We start from the raw sequence: 18,025 nt of genomic DNA, 5'->3' as shown, positions 1-18,025 counted from the left end.
TCAAAGTACGTTCGCCTTTTGGGGGAGTCCAGATCAGAAGTTGGCATTACAAGCCTTTGGGTGAACTGCTTAGGATCCCAAATTCATTTCTCTTCCAAGGGGAATTATGTCTGTTGAAGAGTTAAAAAATCTTTCACTTAAATAATGTAGCTTATCTTTGCAATATGCTCCTGAAGTAGATAGGAGAAGTGTTTGAAGTGTGTGAAGACCCAGGGGGTGTGTGAAGGAAGCTGACGGGCAGGCCTGGTAAGGCCAAAGAAAATTTCTAAAAAAAAATTCAACAACTTGGTTGGAGGAAGAAACATTTTTACAGATGGATAAATCAAAGTAGAGTGGCTTACTTTTTTTTTTTAAGTCACACAATCAGTGTCAGCAAATTCAACATTTGGAGGTTCATTCCTTTTCCTCCTGTCTTTGTATTTGATTGCCAGACCATTGATCTGAGTATTCTACAGATCTGAATCCAAATGAAATGGCTAACTTTGAGCTCTAGGCAGTATTAGTCAGTGATGGAGTTGGAACTAGACTCAGGCTTCTGGAATCAATATACTGAATTCATGTTTATTCACTCTACACCTTTCTATCTAGTCATACATTCCAGTCAGCAGTTATTCCATCATGGCTCAGTCATGCAAATGAGATCACAGCTGTGATCTTGGACAAAGACCCTCATCCAATTCCTTTTTCTTTTTTGAATGTTTTACATTGGTATACAAACATGTTTAAAAGTCTGGATTTGCTCATATTTTCTGTTGCTTTCTTATTTTCCCTGTGAGTTTTCTTAAAAGTGATCTTTCTTCTGGATAGCCAGCAATATAGTCAGCGTTAGTCTAAGCAATATCCTAGAGTATCTGTCTATAACACAACCTAAATTACAAACAAAATACATTTCCATAAAATGTGGCCAGTTATAGTGACAGTAGGTTGCTCTTCATATCGTATATTCTAAAAAGCTGGTACTCCTGAATCATACACCAGCTTCATATTATATTAAGTAATGAAAAAAGCAGTGACTGAAAAAAATAGTGACATTGTCTAGGTACAGTTCCCTTGTAGTGTATAGATATGCTATAGCTTAAGGACTGTATTCATACAAATTTTATGTACATACACACATATTCAATAAAAACCCCAGAGCATGATATTTTTATCATAATCATTTATAAGTATTAAGTGCTTGCTTGTACATGGGACTACACTAGGCATTGTACACACACACACACACACACACACACACACACACACACACACACACGACCTAGACCTAATCCCAGTCTTCTATGAATGGAGGCCAATCTTAGATAGTACCACATATATAGCCACTTCTACTGCTACAATTATTATTTCTACCAATATAAGTTCCAAATCCATATGTTTAGTGCTGACCTCTCTTCATATTTCCAGACTAACATTTCTAAATTCCACTGGACATTTATATTTAGAATATCCCACTGCCCCCTCCAACTCAATATGTCCAAAACAATTTTTATTTTTCCCTCAGACTCCAGAATTCCTATTTCTAGTAATGCCACCATCCATAATGGATGTCTTGCTTTTATATTTGAGTCTTCCTTTTCTTTACCTTTCATATTTAAATAGTTGCCAAATTACACTGAAACCTCTGCATTACATTTCTTTTTAAAGTTTTTCTTATTTTATTGATGTGCTTTATTTTTATATTACATTTCCAAATATATTTCTTACTTTCCTTATCAGTGAGTTACATTTCATAACAAAGAATTTTTTTAAAAGAGAGAAAAAGTCAGTTCAAAAAAGTGTTAAAAAAAATTCAGCATAAGCAATACACTGAATTAGGTGCACAGTGTGTATGATATTCCACAGTGCAGTACTCCAACTGGAATTAAGTGACTTGCCCAGGGTCACACAGGTAGTAAATGTCAAGTGCCTGAGGCTGGATTGGAACTCAGGTCCCCTGACTCCAAGGCCAGAGCTTTATTCACTGCGCCATGTAGCTACAGGTAGGTATATTTTCTTTTCTGGGAATAAGGTCAGCCATTATACTCACACAGTGTGTTCAGTTTCTCTCTCTCTCTTTTCCTGACACTACTTCATTTGGTGATCTCATTAATTCTCATGGATCTATGGATATAATTACTATCTCTATGCTGATGATTTTCAGATCTACCCATCCTGCCTCAACTTCTCTGCTGACCTCCAATCTCACACCTCCAACAGCCTTTCAGACTCTCAAACTGGAAGTCTAGCCAATTTCTTAAACTAAACACGTCCAAAACAGAACTCATATCTTTCCCCCTAAACCTCCCCATCCCCTTTCCTATTGCTGTAGAGGGCAACACCACCCTCCCAGTCCCTCAGGCTTGTAACCTAGCAGTTATCCTCAACCCTTTACTATCTCTTTCTCCCACACCCAATCTGCTGCCAAAGCCTGTCAATTTCACCTCTGCAGCTTTTCTCCTATACATCCCCTTCTCTCCTCTTGTCACTGCCACCATTCCAGTGAAGATCCTCATCACCTCACTCCTGGACTGCTATGATTAGTTGCTGGTGAGTCTATCTTCCTCAAGTCTCCCCCGTGTAATCCATCCTCCAATCAGCTACTAAAGTGATTTTCTTAAAGTGTAGGGTTGACTATGTCCACCCATTCAATAAACTCCAGTGGTTCCCTACTGCTTCTAGGATCAAATATAAAATGCTTTGACATTCAAACCCTTCATAACTCTTTCTATCTTTCCAATCTTCTTACACCTTATTCCTTGCCAGGTACTGTTTGATACAGTAATACTGGCCAGGTCCTAGATGGTTAGTTCCAAGAACAAAACACTCCATTTCCCTGATCTGGGAATTTTCTCCATCACCTAATGACTTCCTTGGCTTCCTCTAAGTCTAAACTAAAATCCCAACTTTCTTAGAAGTCTTTCCCAATCCCTCTCAAGTCTAGTGCCTCCCTTCTTTTATTTCCTATTTATCTTGTATACAGCTTGCTTTGTATATATGTTTGCATGTTATCCACCTCATTGTAAGCTCCTTAAGGGCAATGACTTTCATTTGCCTCTTTTTGTATCCCCAGTGCTTAGCACAGTTTCTGGCACATAACAGGCATTTAATAAATGTTTACTGATCGATTGATTGTACAGCCAATTCTCACTTAATGTAAATGGACCATTCTGTAGATGTTCCTCTTCCCTCCAGGGGCTCCATGTAGCCCAACCTCCTCTATAGCTCCTCAGACTGACTAAAGAGGCTTCACAGCTTGTTCACCACACCCCCTGCTACCCTAGCCAGAGCAGCTTCAGTGCCTAGAGCAGAGGACTACTGGTAGAAGGTGGGCTGCACCAGCGCTGCCACCCATTGCGGAGTTAAATTTGCATAATGTGAATTTTTGTAAAGTGAGGACTATCGGCATATATATACACATATACATATATGTGTGTGTGTGTGTGTGTGTGTGTGTGTGTGTGTGTGTGTGTGTGTATATATGATTTCCTAGTTCTGCTTATTTCACTATAAATCAGTTCACTTAAGTCTTCCATGTTCTTCTGAATTATTCATATTCATAATTTCTTATGCCCAACCTTCACATTTAGCTATTCCCCAATCAGTGGGCATCTACTTCATGAAGTTCCAGTAAGAAAACAAGAAATACCATGGCAAAATCAAGATGGAAAAAAAATCAGAAGAAATACAGTGGCAAAAATAAATTAGCTAGAAAATATGTCAAGGAGAGATAACCTAACAATCACTGGACTTCCTAAAAATCATGGCCAAAAAAAAAATAGCTTGGATACTATAATTTATAAATTATAAATGAAAATTTCCCATAAATCTTAGAACCAGAGGAAAAATTAAGAAAATAGCACCCACAGATCACTTCATGAAAGGAACCACAAAATGAAAATTCTCAGGAACATTAGCCAAAATCTGGGGCTTCTAGGTCAAAGAAAAAAATACTACAAGTAGTCAAAAATAAAGAGTTCAAGTATCAAGGAGCCAGAGTCAGGACCATAGAAGAATTGTCAACTGCTTCTTTACAAGAATGGAGAGCTAGGAAAATAATATTCTAAAAGGCAAAAGATAAAGAAAGGCTTGCAATCAAGAATCATCCATTTGGGAAAATTAAGTATAATCCTATAGGAGAAAAAAAATGGAGCTTCAATTAAATAATAGATTTCTAAGCATATCTGTTGCAAATGCTAGAACTGAGTAGACACTTTGAAATGGAAATACAGAAATGGAGAGAAACATAGAAAGGTATACACATTTGTTCAACTGGGAGGGATGATATGGTGATAAACTGATAAAATGCTAATGGGAAGAATAAAAACAAATGTTTTCTCAGAACCTTAATTTCTACAAGAGTCATAGAGAAAGGTAAGACAGATGGCCTGGGGGTCATTTTGTTCTGTTTTAATGAACTTAGGAGAAGATATAAATGGGAGGGATAGAGGACTGGAGTGGAAAGCAGGAGGGAACAGAAGAAATCATTATCTATAAGATGAAAACTATTTAAACATAAAGGGGGGGGGCAGAATGGGCTTTACCTGAATCTTACTCTCATCTGAAATGGACAAAGGAAGGTTGAACACAGTTATACACACACATACACATACACACAAATTGTAGTATATAAATATAATACATTTAACAAGGAAATAAGATGAGACAGGGAGAGAGTATGGAGGAAGGGGAGTATATGAGAAAGGGCAGGATAGGTGAGGGAATAGTCATAAGCAAAACAAATTTTACCTTTGAAGGGGTAAGTTTGGGGGATATTCAAAAGGGAAGAAAGAGTAAAAACCTGGAATCAAAGGGGTGAAAAACAGAAGAAAAGAAAGAGTAACGGATCAGAAATAGTCCTCTTGGTTGTCAGTAAAATTATAAGAAATGGGAAAATATGATATCATGAAGAGTATTGGCTTTAAATAGCTAAATGTGTTCACAGTTTGACAAAAATCAAAGATCTCTGACCTATAAAAGCTGGTTATCATGTCAAAATCTCCTTTGCAGTTTGATAAAGAACAGAAGGATTTCTAACCCCATGTAGATGCTTATAATGTTTAAAGTCTTTTAATTGTTAAATGCAAATAGAACTTTTTTTAAAAAGATCAGTAGAAACTAAAATGAAAATCAGTTTTAGAGAGGAAATTTTTGAGTCCAGTGTGGTGCTGTTCCTTTCAAAATTTTCTGAGGTAAAGCCTGAGTTTCTTGAACAAGTTTGTTTTATGTGTAAGAAATCCTGAGAACTGGAAAGAACTACCTTTATGTAATGACTTCCTCTTAATTTATAAAATTTGTTGATAGCTGGAAGAGGTGGTGATTTACATCTAGACAGCAAATGGGAAGCAAAAAAAGCAAGACACACTTAGGAAAGGATGGTGGTAGTGGTTAACAGTAGAGAAATATCTGTGCCATTTACTTAGAGAAGCTCATTTATTTATTTTAGTCAGAAGTACTACTGAGCCAATTTCAATTAAGACAAGCTACTAACTAAAGAGCTAGTCACTCTGAAGAGCTGATGACTTAGTTGCTTTCTCTAAGTCAGTCCAGTTACTTTGCCCACTCCCCAGCCAAGGTGGGTCTAAATTTTGTGACTTTTTTCTCCCTCTAAATCCCCAAAGATTGCTTTCTTGGAGCTTTGGCCATATGAATCACCATGTGCTCAATAGATGATAAGGCAACTTTTCCATTCATTTAGAGGAGTAGAGTTCCAAGTCCCTTCCTCAATCAGGCACAAGTATGGCATTAATTTTTTTTTTAATTATGGAGCTGAAGAAAAACACCAGTGTGAACTGAAGCTAGTGAAAGCCCCACGGAAAGAAAAGGCTAGCAGATATATTAGCACATATCAGTATCATAATTGATAAGAAAAAATGATTAAAGATCCTAGACAATTTTTCCCATAATAATGATTATGAACTTAACTAAGAAATATAAATGAGAAAGGGCATAATATATTGTTTACTTTGAAGTTAAAAGAATACAGAATCTTAGAATCACTGTTTCTATGTATATGCACTTAACATCATTTACATAGATGATTTTGGCATTAGTTATAACTATGAAGGTAAAAATAGTTTGAACATAATGTATAATTTAATAATGGAGCATTAGGGGTTTTTCTTTTCTTTTAACATGGTATTCAATTTAATCGCTATTATTAAACAAGAAAGGTTCAAAATGTCTCACTTTCTTGCTAAACAAGTAATCCCCCGCATTTGTTTACAAGGATAACTAATAGTTTCACCCCACTTTTACTTTAAGTACATTATTTTAATTGATCCTTTGAGGTAGATACTATTGTGAATGCCCATTTTACAGATGAGAAAACTGAAGTAAGAGAGGTTAAGTGACTTGCACAGGATCAATCAATCAGTAAACATTTATTAAATACCTACTATGTATCAGGTGTGTTAAGTCCTAGATTCAAACCCTGGCCTTCCTAATTCCAAGACTAGCATTTGACCTACTATGCCACAGTGCCTCTGGAATGATCAACAAAAGATCCAGTGTATATAAATCATAGGGTTTTTTATAGCAACCAGTACAATGGTGGTTCTATAATCCAGCTGCTCCCACAAAGAGAAAAATAAAGATCTTTCTACTTGGTCACAAGTCCATAAGATGAATTCAATCAGAGCATCTTCATGGTGCATATATTCCCCAGTGCCAACCTGGGGAATAAGACAATTGCCATGGGGTCCACCTTCTGGAAGTCCCATGAAGACTTTGTCCAAAGGGACATCTGTTATGGAGCACACCTAGTAGTCCCTGATACCGATCAGTATCTTCTGTGACTCAACCCAGGCCAGGTTTTAACACATGGTTCCCATAATAGAATGACTGCTCTGCTCCCGGTTTCACCCCTACCTTATGATTTACAGAAGATGCTAGTTAATCTCAGGCAGTGATGTACAATCTTAACTTCTGGGTGTTAGTGAATTTCTCAAACCAGGTCCTCAAAGACACCAGCTTCTGCCAGGAGATGTTTATTGCCAACTTAAGAAATAGTAGATTTTGTCTTTATGGAGTCAGAAACAGTAGATGCCATCAACTCAGTCCACAAACAACTGAATATTTTCTCCAGTATATTTTGAGAGCTTCCAGAACAAGGTCCAAGTCTTTTCTTTAGTCAGAGGTTGCATCTTGCTGTACAATTAATATGGAAGGAATCTCATGCTTCAGGCCTCCAGAAATGGAAAATCTTTGTTTTTCTTTTTGCAAAAAGTTAAAGACCAAATTTAATTTTTTTCTTAACTAGAGATTTTAGTGATTGCAAAAACTGTAGTTTGCCCACAGACAAAATCATACATGGAGCAAAGTTTTTTCTAAACAATGTAGTGTAACATTTATTACAGTGTCATTAGTTGTACATAACAGCACCATTACTAGAATAGTAGACTTTAAAAATAATTTCAGAAGTACCTCTCATTTTATTCCTGTCCGTTTTAGATGCAGTTTCTGTTTTTCAAGTCCAGACTGTTATTACAACACAACCTATATTACAAAAGCGTGGGGGAGATTTTAAATAATACAATTTGAAATGAGCTACTTAAGCAGCACGACTTACACTAAAGATTTTGTTTTGAGATATAGAATATAAAACTATTTCCTCAAGATATTTTGTATTTGGCATAAAATATTAAAAATGTCTCATTTCCAAGAGATCTGGTGGGAGTTTATGACAGATGTGTTATTTCTTTCTTCATTTTTTTTTTGCAGGATTATTGTGTCTAATTAGCATCGATGATTTACCCATGGCAGTATGAACTTCTTGAGAGGAAAGAAAAGTAGAACATCTTCTTTGGAGAAACAAAACAAAACAAAACAAGCTGAGCAAAGATAGAAGAAAGGCACTGTTTTTAGGTGTTTTACAACAAATACCCACAAGTAGCCCTCTGAGAGTTCCCTTTATTTATGCACCACCATCTGATTCTTCCTATTGCCTTTAGCACTACAAAATACAGACCACGGTGTTCCAAAGCATTCTCCAGGTGTGTGGAGCAATTGTCACTACTTTCTGTTTATACACCCTGTCTAGTAAAAGAAGACAAATTACTCTAAGTAGGGTAAATGTGATTAAACAAGCCCTCTGAAGCCAAGAGGCTACATGGCTAAGGGTCATTACTACAAGTGACCTCTCTTTGCCCAGACCAATATTGTAAATGGCTTTAAAATGAAATTTCTGAATGTCCTTGTTGCTGTCTCAGATTTGGAGTCCAGTTGGCTTTGCATGGTTTTTAAGAGAGTGAGAAAAAAATTTCAAACATATGCTCACAGAGGAAATGTGCCCCTTTTGTCCTGATAAACACTTTCAAGTATTTTGTGGTATCCTAATAATGTATTCAATTGTGCCAAAATATTTTGGGCATATACTGAAAACAATATGAAACACATTATTCATCCTAAGGAACCTCATCAGAAATGCTGAAGAGATGTAGGCATAATTGCAATTAAGGAAAAAAAGGAGAATGTATCCCAGTGAACACCAAGATAATCTGAATCAAATAAAAAGTTGAAATTTGTTAACTTTTAATTAAAACATCTACACTGTTTCTTTCACCTGATTGTAGCCCCATATGGCAAGGTCAGCCCTTTCAGTGAACAAACAGCTCAGTCGCCTCCAGTGTAGCTGTTATCTTCCTCAACAAGGGGAGACATTTGGCACAGCCTAAAGCTGGGGCATGAACCCTGGCTAAGCTTAAGACATTTATCTGACAGCATCAGCTGACACTCCACAAACACATTTGCTCTCCATGACCCCAGAGCATTCGTGATTAATCAAAAATGTATCTTGGATCTTGAGAACAAGCTACAAGCAGGCACACACAAAAAAAGAATATGCTCTCGATCTCGCTTATCGACTCAAGAGGTATATTGAATTTAGAAATAGCAAATAGAATAAAATGATCAATACGTTCTCACTTGTCCATGGAAGAGCAAACTTTATCCCTCAAGCAAAAATCATTGATCATGTAAATATTTTTGAGCTGCTTTCAAACTAAATAAATGCAAAAAGCACATGGCCTGTACTGGGGGAACAGAGGTGCCATAAGGGGCTCTTGCTTTAACTCGTTAAAAAAAAAATGTCCACATAGAGCTTCAAGATAGAAAGTGGAAGCACACTCAGATGTGGAAATCCTTTTAAAATAGGTGCTACCGAATCTCATTTTGATTACTCCTCACCAAGTTGTTCTTAATAAAACATTATAAGGGAGACTTTAAAACTTAATGAAGGTACATAATCTGCAGCAGAGAAAGCTCCCTGTCTTAATTCAAACGAGACATAGTTAGAACATATCCCCCACACACTATTTACAATTCATAATTTATGTCTCTTGGTTCAAATATGCTATTTTCTGCAGTCAACTGCTAAGTGATATGATTAGCATGTGAATATTGTAAAATTCTGCTTTCCAACACAAACAGAGAAGCATAATTTAGGACATTTCCATGTTCGTTTGTAATTTTCACTTTCTAATAACAATGCTGAACTCTAATTTAAGTACGTAATGGGAAACAGAAGTCATGTGCCCCACCCATGATAATACGAAAATGATTATTATTATAACAACTTTCCACAACTGCACTTATTAAATCCCATTTCTTCCTGATTACCTACTGGTTAGGTTAGTCTTTCATGATAATCCAGCACTATTACTTTACTAAGGAAAAAGCGACATGCTCTGGTCCCTGTTGGCATGGCAAACAAACTTTCATAGCATGTGCTCACTCTATAAAATGGTGGTACTAATTAGAAGATATAAACTCATGCTGAGACATGATATGAATTGGCTTTATGTATCTACTAAGCTCACAGCAGTGCTAGATTTATACTGTTGCTTCCTTAACCTAACATTGAACAGAAAACCCAACAACTTTTAAATCTATACAAAAAGAAAGGAAAAGTTATGCTTAAAAATAAAAGGAACCCTCACGTTGTTCAATTTCACTTTCACTCTTAAACCATTTCCTGTTGCATAGCATGCTACTCTCCCATATGTTTACCTTACTTAGATTCTTAAAACATGAATTGTAAGCACTAGACATCACAGCTGTATGTTTTGACATCCATGGTGAAAATGAGCAGAAAATCTAACTGTTCCATATCAAGAAGTATTTTTACTAGTGCTAATGTGCCTTAAATACCTTGTTCCACAGATGAGTGGCCTGGCACCTGCTGCATGAGAAATAGCCAATTACTGTTCAGTGTCTCTAATTTTCTGATTCAATTAGCATGCTTCAGAGCTTTCCAGTTTAATTGCAAACTACTTCACAGTTAGCTCTCTGATTAATCATTGCCCATCTGCAAGCCATCGGAAAACTTAGTGGAACAAATTTGTGTACTTTGGAATGCTGGGAGCTTAGCAAATCAAACTTGTTTTGGTATATAAAGCTTTAATTTTGTTTGCCCTTTTCAGCTGCACTTGTAAGAAGTTCTGTACTGATTAAACAGGAAGTCCGGACAATAATATGCTACATTATGCATATAATTACTGTAAATACGCTGAGATTGTAGAAACATCATTTAAGGTTAGGCACTAACATGTATGGAGTAGGGGTCAAGAAAACACATTTGGAATCAATTTCTTTCCATTATGACCAAATACAAGTACCATGGGAAAAAAATGGTGATATACAGTGATGTTATTCTAGCACCTGTTCCCCTGAAGGCATTTTCAAATCTTTTCTATTCTCATGTAGTACATTTTTCTTTTTATTTAATTAGTAGAGTACTAACTTTTAGAAGCTCTGTTTACAAAACACACATTACAGATTTTTAAAGAACATGAACATCACAATGGATTTATGCTATTTTCCAAGCTTTCTTGATGTTCCACTAGACATTTGGCTGTGAATGTCAGAACTTGAAAGAAAAAAATCATTGCTATGCTTTTATTTTTGTTGTTCAGTAATGTCAATCATGTCTGACTCTTGGTGACCCCATTTGGGGTTTTCTTGGCATACTGGAGTGGTTTGCCATTTCCTTCTCCAGCTCATTTTACAGATGGAGAAACTGAGGCAAAAAGGGTGAAGTGACTTGCCCAGGGGCACATACCTAGGAAGTGTCTGAGGCCAGATTTGAACTCAGGAAGATGAGTCTTTCTGACTCCATGCCCCAGCACTCTAGCCACTGTGCCACCTAGCTGCCTTGCTTTTATAGATGGATTTTTAGCTTGAACTTTAGACCCTAAATATAATCTCACCATTTGAGGATAAAGAAAAATGTAATGCCGATATGAGTGGCAGTGTAGCATACTGGATAGAGAGATTGCCTTAAGTACATGAATATCCTCCTCTTCTGATACCTACCTGATGTGTGACTCTGGTCAAGGTACTTGACCTCTTAATATCCTAGGCAACTCTCTATATGTTGCAGAGAAGATGCTGATTTACATTGGTAGAGGGAGCTTCCTCACCTGGGAGTTTCCTGTTCCAACGAAATTATAGTCCCACTCCCTACAGTGCTTTATATATCCAATGAGCACAGGCTGGATCCATGTCAGGAAAAGTATAAAGAGGGCTCCTCATGGTATGTGGAATTAGGAAACATTACCTCTAAGGTCCCTTTCGACTAAAAGATTCTACGATTTTTTTCTTTTTGGCAAAATGTAAATTTTTTTTGTTTCATTAGCATTTTTTGGGGGGGAAACCTAGTTAAATTAATATAAGCTGATAAGGTGTATTAATTTCAAGACTATGAGGTCTGATTTTTCCTATGTTAGGTTATGGCAGAACTGTCAGCTTTTCTTCTATAACCTCAGAAGAACAGTGTTATCTTGTAATGTGGTTGACACATCACAACCCTATAAATGGCTGTCTGAAAGGGTAATGTATAATGTAGAGGACTATGTGCTTGGATAAAAATGATCTGTAATGGCTTTTGCTGAAAAAAAATTATGAAAATGCTGAGACTTTTTTTTGGCTAAGCTTCTCGGAGTAACACAGAAATAGCTAAACTGCGCAGCTAGTAGATTTTAAAATAACATTTAAACAGGAAAAATGGTGATTGCAAAACAAAAGAAAGGGGGAAATATTCAATCCTTTTTATGCTCTTTAATTTTTTAAAAGTTTTATTAATGTTCTATACTTTTATGTCACAGTCACTTCACTATAAACCAATGAACCCTCCCTTTTAACAAAGAAAGACAGTTAAGAAAAACCAGTTGATACTGTGATTATATCTAACAGTGCATACCTTGCAGTCCCCTATTTCTTTACTCAAGTGGGGAGGCATGTTTCAGTATCTGTTGTCTGAGATGCAGAATGTTCATTACAGTTCATCATACTTTAACTGCTTTTTAGTGTTATTTTTATTTATATTATTGTAGTCATCATGTGCAAATGCTTTCCTGATTCTGCTTACTTCTTTTGCATCTGTTCATACAAGTCTTCTTATATTCCTATATATTCTTCATAGAATTATTTCTTAGGATACCACAATATTTTATCATATTCATATACCAAAACTGATGAGAAATCAGCTTGTTGTTTGCAATTTTTTTCCCACCATTAAAAAGTGCTACTATGGGTGTTCTGATACATCAGGTCTGGCTTTGACCTTTATGGAGTATATGTCCAGTAGTGGGATCATTACTAGGTCAAAGGGCATGAAAAGTTTAGTAACTTCTGTCACAGAATGCCAAATTACTTTTCAGAATAGTTGGACTAGTTCTTTACTCCACCAGCAGTATATTAGTGTGCTTGCCTTCCTAGGCAGCCCATAAAACATTATTTCCATCTTTCATCATCCTTGTCACTTTAAGGGGTATGAGGCAAAACCTCAGAGTTGTTTTAATTTGCATTTCTCTTCTCGTTAGTGATTTGACACCATCTCTCAATGATTATTGATTGTGTGACAATCCTCCCCCTCTCCATACACCTGGCCAGGAGCAAAATTGGGAAGAAATAAAGGCTTTCTTATTTTCTGACCTTCTAAGGTAGAGACTCATGAGGCCAACAGCTCTAATATCTCTCACTCTGTCTCCATTAAGGGCAATAAAACTCAAGTAGTCTGACTACAGGCCTTCCCATTACTGTGCAGGCAGTGGGTGTGAGGAAATGCTGAGAAGGTGGAATCGGATCACTGCAGGTCAGACTAGTGGTCAGGCATGCTGAAGCATCCGGTTGCCTTCTGCACTGCCTGCTAAGGGCAGGGAAACACTACTGCCATTCCTGCTAAGATCCAATTACAAAATCATGTAGCTTTGCGGGCAGTTGGCCCCAAGAGGCTGTTGTGAGGTCATGGGATAAATGGAGGGACAGCTTGCTCAAGATGAGGCAACAAAAATAACATTTTTGCATCACACCTGGGGCAGGTCTCTCTGTGGAAAATATTAAGTTAATGATGTTATTCTTCATTTGGGGAAAAGGGACAAACACTTCTCCAACCTACTACCGACAGAACCTTATATAATTAGAGATGAGTGACTAAATGGCTACCTTTTAAGGAAACATCATGAATTGCCCCCAAATGAAATTTACTTGAGGCTATACCAGACTGGGCCTTGACCTTTCTCACTTGAAGGTCCAGTTCTGGTTCTGCCTCTGGCTTGCTAGGTACCCGAATGTTAGCCTGCTTCAGCAAGTAACAATTGAATAGGGTTGAGGTATACTAAATGAAAATGATTGGAAAGTACATTGAAAATGATGAACGAACTCAAGGTGTTTGTGGGGTCTGGGGTCTTGCCAGAATAATTCCTCCTCTACATAAATGGACTGACATGGCTGGCAGCAGCCATAGTATGAAACTTTGTAAAGCTGATAGTGCCCAATTTTTAACATGGTTTCTAGAAGATGGTTTACTATGGCCATCTTACTCAGCTTCTTGTGCAGTTTCACCAGGACTGTTTATATCATACTAGAAAGACAAGATCACCAACCATGAAGTCCTGGAATACAGCCAGTCTACCAGTAGAGAAGAAATGTGGTTTCTTGTGGTTGTTTTTTGGAAATAGGAATAACTGGGCAGAGCCAACAGGGATGATAGGTAACAGCAGGATCCCGAAGGAGCTATTGTTTGGTGAGCTGCAGCAGGGGAATCATAAGCATGAAGGGCAGAAGAGTTTCAAAAGTGACACTGAAACACAACTTTGAAAGATGCTGCAACACTGTATTGGGCTGGTGGGAAACCACAGTAGCAAGGATGTCAGCTATGGATGCAGATACCAGAGCTGGAAAAGATCTTTCTAAATTCTTAACAGCATTTGTCAGCATCAAAGCGGCAAGTTAGAGGTGCAGCTGAAAATCCAAAGGGAGCCAGATTTCCCGTGCTACAGAGGGGACCAAATTTTCTCTTCACTCACATATTCATACATTGCCTCAATCACAATTGGTAATGTCATCTTCCCTTATAAAGATTAATTACATACCTTCATATGAACTAATGGAACGCTTCCAACTTTTAGGATGTGGAATGGAAGCCACTAAAAAGTTCATCTAAACTTTTTGTTTTGAGAAAACAAATGCTGAAATACAGTTCTCTTCTAAAGGTAGGAGAATATTTCAAAAGGAAACCGAAATCACCATCTACTTAAGGTAGATGTATCTTGATAAAATACATGCATTTTGTCACATGTATTTAATCTGTTTAATGGATTGAATGTGTATATTACATGTATTTTGCTATAGCGTGTATTTTATTGCTAATTTAAATTTACAATTGGTATTAGTAAGATTAAATGTTACAGCAGGCTAAATATACACCTGTGAATGGGATGGGAAATGCTGTCACATGAGAGAAATGCCTTATTTTTACAGCAAAAGAAATGGAAATCTTTGTGAAACCCATCCATTCATTTATACTACACATAAATCACACCCAATAATTTGAAAGTTTCAACACACTGAAAGTGGCTAGGTCTCATTAAGGTATTACTCTTTAGCATCTTAGTTCAATTTTTCACTTGCACATAAGAATGGGTAGTTTCTAACTGACATGAAGAGATGTGAACTTTTTTACAATTTAGAAAAATCACTTAGATTTTAAAATTTATACAATCTGGTAAAAAATATATATATTTTCCACTTTAAAACCATTTTCTTGTGCACTAACACCACAAAAATAACCTGAGTTTAAAATAGTGAATTTCACATATGGCTAGTTCACAGTGAGATAAAGTTGTAAATGAGGGGAATATGTGAGGAAAACATAAAAAGGCTTAAGTGCACATGCAATTAAAATATGATGTTACATGATGTATATGTCTATTGAATCCCCCCCGCCAAAATTTCCAAGCAAAGAGGCTTAATATCTCACAATGTAAATTCAGTTTCACATGTTACATATGGCATTTGTGACTACATATTTAATTTGAGTATGCAAGTCTCAATTTAGAGGAAGTGTAATGTGGGTGAGCAGATAGCATGAGAATCTAACCTTTTGCATTTCTTGACTTTTTTTTTTAGACTAACAGTAGTTTATATTAGCTTTTATATAGTTTCTGTACCTTTGATTTTCAGACTTCAAATGTCATAAAAATCTAGAAGCTGAGTTCTCACAGAAGGTGATTTTTTAATCATGAGATATGTATCCCATGAAAATAAAACTTTATGATCTTATGGCAACTGGAACTTTCACATTTTATGATTTTTAATTTGTAATCCTAATATTGCATAAACATATTTCTTGCACTTTTAAAACTGCCAGAATTTCTAAAAGATATGGAAAGAAGAGAAAAAAATGGAAAAAATTCTTACACCCAAATATTTCAGAAATATAAATGCAAATATCCAACCACTACCACAGCATCATTTATATTTGAAAGCAGTCCCTCGCTAAATCAACAAGTAAGTCAAAAAGCATTTATTAAGCACTTACTATGTTCCCGGCACAGTGCTAAGTGCTAGGAATACAAATACATACAGAACAAAAGACAGTCCCTGCCACCAAGGAGATTACACTCCAATGAGGGAAGACAATTTATAAAAGGAAGCCTGAAATGGGACAGGTGGCTACGAATGAATGAAGAAATCTCCAGTACCTGAGTAATAGAGAGAAAGTCTAAGTGGAGAGTAAGGAGGGCAGCCTGAGAGGATTGTCCTTGTTGTTAAAAACTTAATTGTGTAGTTATTTCTTGATTATCCACAGTTATGCAAAAGATTTTATCGGTCATATAGTCTAAACCCCTCAATTTACAGAAAAGAAAATCGAGGGCTGGAGGGTTTAAGTGATTTGCCCAAGGTAGGAAACTAGAAGCGGACTTTGTAACTTCTGACTCCTAGTTACATGCTTTGTGAATGCTTGTTCAAGTGCATTTGAAAAGGTATCTTTACTATAAGTTAGCACATTTAAATTAAAGGTAAGAAGAGAAGTGGGTGAGATCTAGCTGTATTTATAATCTTATCTGTGGATGTCAAAGTTATCAGATAAAACTGCAAAATAGTTTTTATTTTTGCACCTTCTATTGTTTTAGACCACAAGCAATTAGGCATATAATATACTTTTCAAATCACTTGGATCCTATTCACTTGGAAAAAGTGAAAAACTTGGTGAACTGTTATCAATCTTATAAAGAATCCAGAATCCTTATAAAACTCACCTCAAGTGGATATAATCCTAATGATCCACTCATTTTAATTTTTTTTTCTCCTCCACAAACTTAAAGAAAGTTTTGGGAAGCATTTTGGAATAGAATAAGAATTCACTTTTTAAAGGTAGAATATATATATTTTAATTCTACATAAAAATCATTATTAAAACTTCAAAATTGTTTAAGCTCTTAATGAATAACATTTTTTTTTACATCTGGAAGAAAGGGTTAAAATTCATCTATACCATTATGATCATGCCTAGAAGACAAGTTAACTTGAAGGCAAGGTTAACAAAAAAAAAAAAAGAAATGTGCTTATTTTTTTCTGACCTATGGATAGGAACTTAAAGAATTCAAAAATCTTGAAGAGAAAACATGGTGAGATGAGAATCTGATTTCTCATGACAGATGTGGTCTGTAGAGTTTCCAGGTCAGGTAGTGTTGGAAGGTATCCTATTGTGGAGCAGAGACTTCATCAGGTTTCTGTCCTGGAAAGGCTTTCACTACTGTGCTAATAAAAGGCTGAATTTGCTATATAAGAATCAACCTAGCTAAATGTTAGAGGCTTATCACCAGTAAGTTGGCTCTTGCCAACCCATGAAACAAACAAAAAAAATTAAAAGGTCCCTTAGTTTTGGTGTAAATGTGTGCTACTATCTATAAACATTATCGTAATGTCTATGCTCTAGATGTGAGATCTTTGTCTAACGGCCAACAAATTGCCATACTATTTATTGTAAGAGCTAGATCACATCAACATTGGCATTCTAGAGATAAATGAAACTAGTGGACAAAAAGAAGTTGCAGTTAAATAAAAGTCTGGTTCACAGGCTCTGGTTAGTGAGTCAAACAAAGAAGTTGGTTTCATTGTGTGTCCGAAAGCAATATAACATATCACTTCATGGGACACTAAGTCAACTCCTTTTGTAATACAAAAATCATGAGCAAAAAGACAGCCATGAAGATAATTACAACTTATGCACTATCATTGGCTGCAGAGGATGAAGAGTTAGAGGAATTCTATGATGAAGCTGACAAGATGTTCCAAACTAAGTAAATATATAGTTTGGTGCTTGGTGATTTTAATGTGAAGGTGGGCACAGAGGAAGATGGTGAAAAGTATGTAGGAAAATATGCTTTAGGTTTAAGCAGGGAAAGAGGTCAAAGGCTTGTGGATTACTCAGAAGCATTATATCTTTTATTGTATTTTCTTAAAGAAGAGTTGGGTAGAGCCAGATATAGTGAGCACCAAAGAACATTACACAAACAAAAACCATGAAATCAACTCTATCTAAACAGGCAGAAAACTACTTGTTAACTGATGAGAGAGCCATTTCAGAATAACCAGTTTCGTAGATAATCAGAAACAGAATTATATGCAGAATCAGTCTGTGTACAACTAGATAACCAATTTGTAACTGGAAAGGTCAAAATTATCATTTAATTAAAAGAATAAAGATGAAAAGACTCAGAGAAAAACTTCAATAGTTTTTAAAATGACATTCAAATAAGCTGTC

At 36.2% G+C, this 18,025-nt stretch overlaps 1 protein-coding gene, 1 long non-coding RNA gene and 1 pseudogene across 12 annotated transcripts in view; 1 reads left to right on the top strand and 2 right to left on the bottom strand.

Annotated features, from left to right (window-relative positions):
• Positions 1–8,175, top strand: part of LOC110223193 (uncharacterized) — a 70,310-nt gene extending 62,135 nt beyond the window's left edge. For both annotated transcript variants that reach the window (XR_002328615.2, XR_002328617.2), the window contains one exon: positions 7,699–8,175. This is a non-coding gene — a long non-coding RNA (uncharacterized LOC110223193). The remainder of the gene's footprint in view (positions 1–7,698) is intronic.
• Positions 1–18,025, bottom strand: part of ARB2A (ARB2 cotranscriptional regulator A) — a 484,742-nt gene that overhangs the window by 42,624 nt on the left and 424,093 nt on the right. The gene's annotated exons all lie outside the window — the stretch shown is intronic.
• On the bottom strand, positions 6,471–7,121 carry LOC144457182 (60S ribosome subunit biogenesis protein NIP7 homolog pseudogene; annotated as a pseudogene).

The sequence above is a fragment of the Phascolarctos cinereus genome, unplaced genomic scaffold (genome assembly GCF_003287225.1).
Source record: "Phascolarctos cinereus isolate Bilbo 61053 unplaced genomic scaffold, phaCin_HiC Scaffold_4;HRSCAF=312, whole genome shotgun sequence".
Classification (NCBI taxonomy): Eukaryota; Metazoa; Chordata; class Mammalia; order Diprotodontia; family Phascolarctidae; genus Phascolarctos; species Phascolarctos cinereus.
This window is presented reverse-complemented; position numbering and strand designations above follow the sequence as displayed.